Source organism: Lissotriton vulgaris, chromosome 8 (assembly GCF_964263255.1).
Source record: "Lissotriton vulgaris chromosome 8, aLisVul1.2, whole genome shotgun sequence".
NCBI classification, from domain to species: domain Eukaryota; kingdom Metazoa; phylum Chordata; class Amphibia; order Caudata; family Salamandridae; genus Lissotriton; species Lissotriton vulgaris.
Window position 1 is genome coordinate 233,949,453 of NC_141696.1, and position 10,221 is coordinate 233,959,673.

A 10,221-nucleotide genomic window follows, 5' to 3' on the forward strand; every position below is an offset into this window, starting at 1 on the left:
TTATGTTTTTAACTTGGACACTATATTTTTGTGTGTGGGGTCCCCTACACTGTCCATAAAGGAGACACATCATTATCAATGGTACATATGCGATGTTCGATATGCACCGAAGACATAGTATCATTTGTGAGAAAGAGGGGGTGACACTGGAAAGAAAAACAGAGTGAAAGGCAGAATACATTTATAGGTGGGTTAGTTTTGGACTTGATTTACCAACCTGAATAAATCCTGTAGTCACATATTAATCTAATTACACATTATTTTCTTTCATTGATATTTGTATCTCAGTTGTATAGGAACATTTTATTAAGCTTTTTCCCAGCAATTACATAAATTGATTGGCACAGCAAAGTGTCCCCCAGAACAAGAATATGCAAATTACAATTTTAGTTCAAAAGCACATAAAACCAGTGAACAGGTACAATTTTAATGAGAAGCTTGACAGGAAGATGTCCGTATCTGCATCGGAACACAATAAAATCATGTCTCACCCTTCAGGTTGGTGGTGCTTAAACCACACTGCTGACAGACCACCTCAAACAGTCCAATGAACATTTGGGTCATATGCATTTTGCTTATTAAAGTCCTACATATCAATGCCAAAGTCCTGGATGCACACCCATTTCAAAGGGAAGCACTGGCTTATGCTTGTCTGTGTGATCAAATATCTTCCAGTATTACAGTCGTCCAAGTGCAGCAGTTGATGACAGCACTGTAATACCAAATTCTTCCGCTCCAGGATGCATGGGTCAGTGATGTAGTGAAGGGGACAGTGGACACTCACAGATCAGACACTGCCTCCAACTTCCTCTCGTGAAAGAGGCGGTGTGGCTGGCGTTTCCCAGTGTCCTTCTTACTAAAGTACGAGAGCATGGCAGCAGCATACTTCTTGGTCTCTTTATCGTCTACCTCATCGCTGCCATCCCAGTGCACAGGCACTGCTCTGCTGTCCAATATTGTCTGAGCGGTACTCCAGCTGAAGCACACAAACTGGGGGTAGCCGAAGACGGGTTCCAGTACCTTGGCTAGCCAATCTTTGGTCTTGGGGTCGTACGGGTATTCAGAGCCGTATTCCAAGGCGACATCCCCTAGACCTTCCAAGAACTTCCATCCCTTCACAGCCTGGTCTCGGGCAACCTTAGCACAGATACTGGCAGCACTGACCACGGGAAAGAGAGAATCAGCCTTCGCCCTGACAGTCACTTCCAGCTCCGGAAATTTGCCCTTCAGTTTCTCCTCGTACTTCTCCGCTGGGCCCACCGTGTCGACAAACACCTCCTTCAAATTCACTCCAGAGTCCAGTGCGAACTGGATCAGCCAAATAGCAGTATCGTGCGACATGGCATTCAGATTGTACTTTGCCCTCTGCTGCATGCTTGTAGAGATAGTGTTGGGTGAAAGAACCTGCAGGGCCCAGCCCACATAATCCTTGGCGTTGTCAAGCTTCTCAAAAAGACGCTCCCTCTCCGCTTGGGTCAGAGTCTTGGAGTCTGCGACCTTCAAATCCACCAAGTCCTGCTTCTTGGACACCGGGCAGTAACATATGCCGTACACCATAGGGCCCAGGACTGGGCCCCGGCACGCTTAATCTATTCCCAGGCAACACAGCTCGCTGACACACAAAGGAGGCACAGCAGAGCTGAGCCTGGTGCTGCAGCTGTTGTCTTTCTCAAACTCGCTCAAATCCAAGTACATTTTGCTACCATAATGAAACATTCATTGAGTACAGGTGTATTAACCCCCTATTCCAGAGAGAACATGATTTAAAGTTAGAAGCATGAGCAGAAAGTAGAATCTAATGCTCATATAATTGTTGTCGTCATGTTAACCAGAGTAACAAGTATTGTCATCCCAAAAGAACATTATGCATGTAGCAAAATATACACAAGAACTTAATCCATACTGCAAATAATTAAAGTACGTGAACCCCAAGGTGAAAACTCTATCGGCATCATTATCGTTCTAAACCAACACAATTTATTATCAAATTCACTTAAATATCGAATTGTGTGTGTACATTTATTGATTCTTATTTTCAGTCCTTAAGAAAGACATGTAGCTCTCTGTCTTGATTAAGACCCCAATCTACTGCTCTGAGTTGGGTGATCCATCTAGCCTCCATTTGCACATTTAGTAAGTGATAACTTTCAATTGAGAGCAGGTGGACAGTTCGAGTTTGGTGTCTAAAGAATTCTAATTTAAAGCCCTATTTAATGGTAAAGTCGGATTTTAACTCCAATTTTTATAATGCCACTTTTAGAAATTGATAATTTCTTGTCTTAATCATTTGGTGCTGCAGCATATCCCTAGTTCACATGATTAGGTAGCTGGAAGTTGGTCATTGTGTATTGCTCACAAACAGTGAGACAAAGGGAAAATAGGTGTTACATTATAAATGTGATAAACAACAATACATGAACGCATCCCTTCAAAAAGGACTGTTTAAATCATGTACAATGGGATTGCTGCAATGTATGAAGTTCATGAAATGACTGACTGGTGTATTACTTTGAAATTGTGTTCATGTATTATTGTTCATCACGTTTATAATTTATTGTATGTGTTTGTTTGAAACAAAAAGTGTTTTCTCTATTTTTGACATATATGATATTAGAAAAATAAAATAATTAAAAAAATTAACGAATGGTTGAATAAATAACCAGCACCAATAAAATGAGGTATATGTTCTTTGTCTGTTTAAGTAGATAACAGCAGAGAAAGTGGTAGCTTGGTTCCTTGTTGTGTAACTTTCTAAAGGTGGCATTTTCAAGATTGTATTTAAAATAGGAACTTTATCTGTAAGAATTAGAGAGTATTTTTCATTACAATTTCATAGATACCAAACGTAAACAGACTACCTGGTCCCAATCAAAAGTTACCACTTATTAAATGCAATAAGGCAACCCAATGTTATCCTATGGGACAGGTAGGCCTCACAGTAGTGAAAAACGAATTTAGGAGTTTTTCACTATCAGGACATGTAAAACTTAAAAGTACATATCCAACCTTTTAATTACTCTGTACCCTGCCCTATGGGCTACCTAGGGCCCGCCTTATGGTTGATGTATAAGCAAAAAAAGGGGAAATTAAAGCTTGGCAAGGTGGTTATATTGCCAAGCAGAATGGTAGTTTCAAACTGCATTATTTCAGGCTACAATGGCAGGCCTTGGACATTTTTTAAGGTGCTACTTAAGTAGGTGTCACAATTAGTGCTGCAGGACCACTAGTAGCATTACATTTACAGGCTCAAGGTATATGGTATACCACTTTACAAGGAACCTATAAGTAAATTAAATTTGCCAATCCGGTATAAGCCAATGAAACCATGTATAGAGGAGTGAGCACAAGCACTTTAGCACTGGTTAGCAATGGTAAAGTGCCCAGAGCCCTAAAGACAAGAAAAAGTGAATAACAGCCCACAAACTGAGGTACGTAGGCATAACGTTTGGGGGAAGACCACCCTAAGGCTGACAGGTCTAATGGGGTCAGCACCTTTGCTATCCTCATTACTACCACTGGCATTATTATCACCACTTACAGTACCATCACCATTACCACAACATAATTTCCAACACCACCTGTACCATTACCACCATCGCCACTTCCATCACCACTTCATTTGAACTCACCTGAGTTTGTGTGCTTTGTGACATGAAAGCCTGGCCCGTTGACTTTGCCAGTGCTTTTTATTTGCCTGCCCCATTTACACTCTAGGAAATAAATAGGAGTGCTACCAACTGCCCTTGACTTTGGCTCTTAAAATACTCTTTTCCAAAAGAAAGCAGATAATTTTGCTTGAAAAGATCTGTCAGAACGGGATTGCATGTACAATTATACTGCCTATTTTGTTACTCTAAACATAATCAGCTGATGAGAAACCTTTCAATGAAGTTTCTTACATTTGGGAGTGAATGCTCATTTGAGATACACTTAGTTTATCAACTCTGAAAAGGTAGAAACAGTTGATGCCCCTCCTCATGGAAGGTGCTATCATGTTGATAATGTTTGTATGTCTGTCTCTGAAGGTAGGAAGCTGATGACAAAATGTGTTCAGTAAATCTGGGTTTCACAGCAATATACCATTTAGCAATATGTGACGAGAGGGAACTTAGGTAATAAGTTTTTCCTAGTAAATCACACAACACTCAAATTCCCATATAGCAAAAATGAAAATTAGATTAGATTTAGATTAATTTCTGTCATCATGACCAGGCTATAAATGTTCTTATTTTTCTTAATGCTGCGCTCCACGAAGATCATAATCATCGATAGCTCTGTGGCAATTCTTCTTCTCCTTAAAACCAGGAGACCCCGGACTCAATTTCAACCACACAGTGTGTGTCCTTTCCTTTATCACATTCACTTTTACCTATACCACCCTTACAGTTCTGCATCAGTCAAATTATCTTCCCATTCCCACCTTTCATCTACCTAAGACACTTATACATGCTGTATCCAAGAGCAATAATCGAGAACTTCTGGTTGTTTGTAGTATGTACAGTTAGGGTGGTAAAATGAGTGTAATTGAGGGAGCAGTTCTACAGTAATCAAATTGTGCATTGTTAACAAAGTGCAGAATATTAATCCACACTCGAATTCACATATGTATGCTGATATGATGCTATTGCCGCTGAGAATATTTTGATATGACCTGTTAATTTAAAGTACATTATCTTTGCTTATGCTAACTAGGCCTCAGATAGGACTCAAGGCAATCTTATTCAAAATGAAGGTGTCGTTATATAATTGCCAAGCAAGATCTGTTTGTTTATTCTGGTTGACACAGTTTTCCAGGAAGACTTTCGAGCATGAGCTCAGTATTGTATATTTATTCCAAGGATCTTCTGCTTGCAAGTGGCAATGCCTTCATATGGCCGGGATGCCTGTCACCCCCTCCCAACACAATCCCCAAGGATGGGAAGACGGACGAAGTTCTGAACTTTTGGAAGACGGGAGGGAGTCACCCTCCCGGCCGTATTTATTAAAATATGAAACAAAATTAAAACATTAAAATAACAGTTTCATATCATGTACAATTTTCATTTATTACATTTCGATGAAGACATGTTCTTTGGCTAACCTTAACAAATCTCTAGTACAAAGGTTTTCCTAGCCGAGTCTAACATCCTGCAAATGCATACTTTCGAAATTAAAATTGTACATCCTAGCATTACGGGCCAACGGCAAGGTCGCAACCGGTGTCAGATCCCTACTACCAAAACTCTCCCCCTCATGATGTGAGGGCGGGCGCGCAGAGGACTGTACCTCTGTGCCAACTCCAATTTCCCTTGTCTTGCGGGGGCCCCCTATCTTACTCGACGCCATCTTAAGGGTCGTCCGAGGACTCGTGTGAGGTGTCTGTAAGAAGGTAGCGTGGACCCCCCTCCCACCCCACACTGTCTATCACATCCGCCGTCGCGGATATCCGGGCCCCGGGAAATTCGTAGGAGGGGCATCTTAGCCGCCTCCTCCCCTGGAAGGGGCCTATGGCCGTCTTCCCTTAGGCGACCCATACTTAGTGGGTGCCGCCTCCCCGTGTGAGGGGCCAATGGCCGCCTCCCCCCGGGCGCTCCCATCCATAGTGGGTGGCGCCCCCCCTCTAGGGACCTTGAAATTACTGCTCACCGATCATGACCTTACCGCCCGACCAATATAAATACGACATTTGTTTACCTACTAAGGGAGAAAAATATACCGTACCTTGCACTATTTATCTCCACTACTAGACATTTCATCACATCATTAATTTAGACCGTTATCATTCGCCAAACCAAGTACGAAGATGTTATCAAGCAAATCACTTTATTGCAGTACCAACATTGTCATGTTATTAACCGCTACACGAGGGAAAAAAGATGTTATCAAAGCAAATCACTTTATTGCAGTACTAACGTTGCCATAAGGGGCTGGTGGGTGGGTCAAAATTGCTCCTTGTTCCGTCGAGGGCTCACGTGCAACGAGTGGGTGCAGCTTCCAAGCACAGGAACAAGAGGACGCTTCTTCGGATTCCTGCTCTCTTTATTCCTCTTCGGGAGGGCGTGTACCCTCCTCCGGTACGCCTACTGGGCGTGGCCAACGGTGTAGGTGTCTAGGACAACCCCTCCTGGGCGGGAAAAGGCGTGCCCCGGCTACGCCACTTCGGGCATACCAGCCGTGACACGCCCCGCCCAAAATGGTTTCCCGGGGGCATCCGGGCCCCCTACTATACGTTTGGGGGGACCGAGTGGTCGCCCCTTTCCATATGGCCGGGATGCCTGTCACCCCCTCCCAACACAATCCCCAAGGATTGGAAGACGGACGAAGTTCTGAACTTTTGGAAGGCGGGAGGGAGTCACCCTCCCGGACGTATTTATTAAAATATGAAACAAAATTAAAACATTAAAATACCAGTTTCATATCATGTACAATTTTCATTTATTACATTTAGATGAAGACATGTTCTTTGGCTAACCTTAACAAATCTCTAGTACAAAGGTTTTCCTAGCCGAGTCTAACATCCTGCAAATGCATACTTTCGAAATTAAAATTGTACATCCTAGCATTACGCAACCGGTGTCAGATCCCTACTACCAAAACTCTCCCCCTCACGATGTGAGGGCGGGCGCGCAGAGGACTGTACCTCTGTGCCAACTCCAATTTCCCTTGTCTTGCGGGGGCCCCCTATTTTACTCGACGCCATCTTAAGGGTCGTCCGAGGACTCGTGTGAGGTGTCTGTAAGAAGGTAGCGTGGACCCCCCTCCCACCCCACACTGTCTATCACATCCGCCGTCGCGAATATCCGGGCCCCGGGAAATTCGTAGGAGGGGCATCTTAGCCGCCTCCTCCCCTGGAAGGGGCCTATGGCCGTCTTCCCTTAGGCGACCCATACTTAGTGGGTGCCACCTCCCCGTGTGAGGGGCCAATGGCTGCCTCCCCCCGGGCGCTCCCATCCATAGTGGGTGGCGCCCCCCCTCTAGGGACCTTGAAATTACTGCTCACCGATCATGACCTTACCGCCACAGGCCGGATAGTTGACCGGCTATCCGGCCCCCCCACAACTCCTACTAAGGTCATGCTTTTACAAACCCCTTAACCCTGCTATGAAGTCTCCTATGAGTAAGACATTCCCCTCCCGGGACAAATGGACCCCATCATCGAGATACATGTGATCCCCCCGAATACATCCATGCGGGATACAGTGCAACTGCGCCGAACGAAACAACCTACCAAGTTTGTTATTGACCTTTTTCACTGAATGGTTCAGGGCTGACACAGAGAGGCCCCCCCGCCACACCTTCCTGGGAATCATGTGGGACCATGCTATCGTGCACCCCGGGATCCTTCTCGCCAGCCAGCTAACAGTAGATAGAACTCGCTCGAGTAGTACTCGCCGACCGAGTGTCACCAAGTCATTGCCCCCCAGATGTACTATGATTACAGATGGCGGTGACCTCTGCCGCCCTAACAGTTCCTCAATAAAACATTGAAACTGGTCAATACAGAGCCCGCCCCTTCCGTGGAAGGTCACCCTGTACCCGTATTCCCCAGCTGCGTGAGTCACGTCACCTGCTTTGAATACGTCCCCGGCCCGCCTCACGTATGAGTGGCCCATGACCCACACCACTTTCTCCTCAGCCGGTGATCTCTGACCGCTGATCCCCAGGTGCCGGGTCGACTGCACAGTCTGCCCCGCATAGCATGCTCGCGAAACTGAAAACCAAACAGAAGACAAGAAGTGTGAGTGCATGACATTGACTTCACAATATGTGCAATCGCACATACCTCTTATAACAGTTCGAGGACCATCGTCCCAGTTGTTTCACCTTCTCAACACTCTGACCCCCGGCTGTAGCCTCTGTAGCAGCCCCTATCCTAAAGGAATGGGTCCCGAAATCGCCCGGGTCCAAGCCCGCTGCTGCGATTGCCATTGTTAGCACCCTCTGAAACTGAAACCTCGTCAGTGGGGTGGCGTCGATATGTCTCAGCAGGCTTTCCCCCCATGTATCCGCCCTTCACGCCAAATATTCCTCAACGCACTTCACCGGGCACATGGGGGACCCTCGCATGCGCTGGACAATAACACTGTCTCCCATAGCACACTGGTCGGTCTTGGACCTGGTTATTGTGACCACCATTGAATCACCCTTAATCAGAATGTGATCCCGACACAGACCTCCCTCCACATCTTTCTTATTTCTTGCAACCAGCTCGCTCACCCGCATAGCCCCATGGAACGCTAATGCAAAAGCGGCCCGGAACAGCACTGCCTCGAACTGGGAGGAACATGTCGTAGGGAGTATCGCCATTAGCAGGGACAACCTTTCTAACCCAATCGGGTGCCTGTCGTCAACTCTACGACCCTCAAGGCGTTGCCAACCACGAAGGGCTCTCTTTACCAAAAAGGACGATGTCGGGTCCTTGATGCCATGCGCCTGCGCCATGAATGAAATGGCGGCCCGGTGCCTATTGGCAGTTGCCGCTGATCGGCCTTCACTGTGCAGTGTTACAAGAAACTTCAGGACATAATCCTCCTGACCCCAATTGTCCCCCGCTGCCGGACCCAAAAATGCACAATAGGAACGAAACGCTCCTTCGTATGCCTTCCTTGTCCTGGGGGCTAAGCTTGCTGCCACGAGGTCTTGTAATCCGGGGCACCGAGTAGCCAGAGTGCTTCGGGGAATGGTGCCGCCGCAAGGTCCGCGGAAGGTAGATAACCCCTGAAAGCCTGCATGTGTGAACGAGAGAGTGCATCAGCCGCCTGGTTCAGTACACCTGGCACATGCTTCGCCCTGAATTGTACGTTCAGTCTCATGCAAAGTAGTACAATTTCCTTTAGTAATCTCAATATCCACTTGCAGCGTGCTGCCTGATTATTTATACATTCAACTACAGTCATATTATCGGACCAAAACACCACAGAGCGATCTCTGAACTCATCCGGCCATGCCTTCAGAGCCACAAAAATGGGGAACAACTCGAGAAACCCAATGTTACCTGTGAGACCGCTGGTGTGCCACCACGTCGGCCATGTCTGCGCCGACCTTTGATTACCAAAGATTGCGCCAAATCCCACGCTCCCCGCCGAGTCGGTCCACAAACCCAGCTCGTCCGAAGACGCTGGTGGCTTGTTCCACACCACTCGACCGTTGAAGTCCGCCAGGAACGCCAACCAGATGCGCATATCCTGGCGAACCTCTGCCGACAGTCTCGTGCGGTGGTGTCCTTCCTTGAGACCAACCATGGCTTGTGCAATAGAGCGGGAAAAGGGGCGGGCCATTGGTATCACTCTTAGGGCAAAGTTAAGCTGGCCCACTGCTTGTTGTAACTGATGAAGAGTAACTTTCTCTTTGCTAATGCACAGTTCCAGGGAAGCCCTGAATTTCGACACTTTCCCTACTGGCAAACGGAAACATCCCTCCACAGAATCGGGCTCAATTCCAAGAAACTCGAGTGAAGTAGACGGCCCAATCGTCTTACCTGGTGCCAATGGCACCCCAAACCTCTTCATGAGAGTGCAAAATTCATGTAAGGCCTGCGCACATTTTGTGTCGCTGGCTGCCCCCAAGAACAAAAAATCATCCAGGTAATGCATAACATGGCTATGGCCAGTGGCTTTGGTAAATGCCCATTCCAGAAAACAGCTGAATTTCTCAAAATAAGCACAAGAGATGGAGCAACCCATTGGCATACATCTATCCATGTAATAATGGCCCTGGAACACAAAGCCTAACAGACGCTGATCCCGTGGGTGTACCGGGAGCAACCGGAACGCTGACTCGATATCTGATTTTGCCATCAGCGCTCCGGGCCCCAGGCGATTCAACATGGCGACGGCATCATCGAAGGATGCGTACCGCACCAAACAAACTCCTGGGTCAATCGCATCGTTCACTGAAAGACCCCTTGGAGCTGACAAGTTATGGATCAGCCTAAATTCCCCCGGGTCCTTCTTGGGGACTACTCCCAACGGGGAACAGATGAAATCAGTTACTGGCGGGTACCTATATGGGCCAGCAACCCGGCCAAGGGCAACCTCCTTCGCTATCTTCCTCTCAACCACCGCTGGATTATGCTGAGCCGACAGTTGGTTTCTACAAAGTGGTTCCCCACGAAAATCCCCCGCCGGGATGTGGAAACCATATAAGAAGCCGTTCCTCAACACCCCAGCGGAGACATGATCAGGGTATTCGTTTAGCCAGGGGATCATTGCCATGATATCAACAGGGGTAGGTAGCGGTACA

The 10,221-nt window shown here is 46.7% G+C and overlaps 1 pseudogene; it reads right to left on the bottom strand.

The window, feature by feature from the left end:
• Positions 1–780: 780 nt before the first annotated feature.
• Positions 781–1,695, bottom strand: LOC147696922 (ribonuclease H2 subunit A pseudogene; annotated as a pseudogene).
• Positions 1,696–10,221: the final 8,526 nt, after the last annotated feature.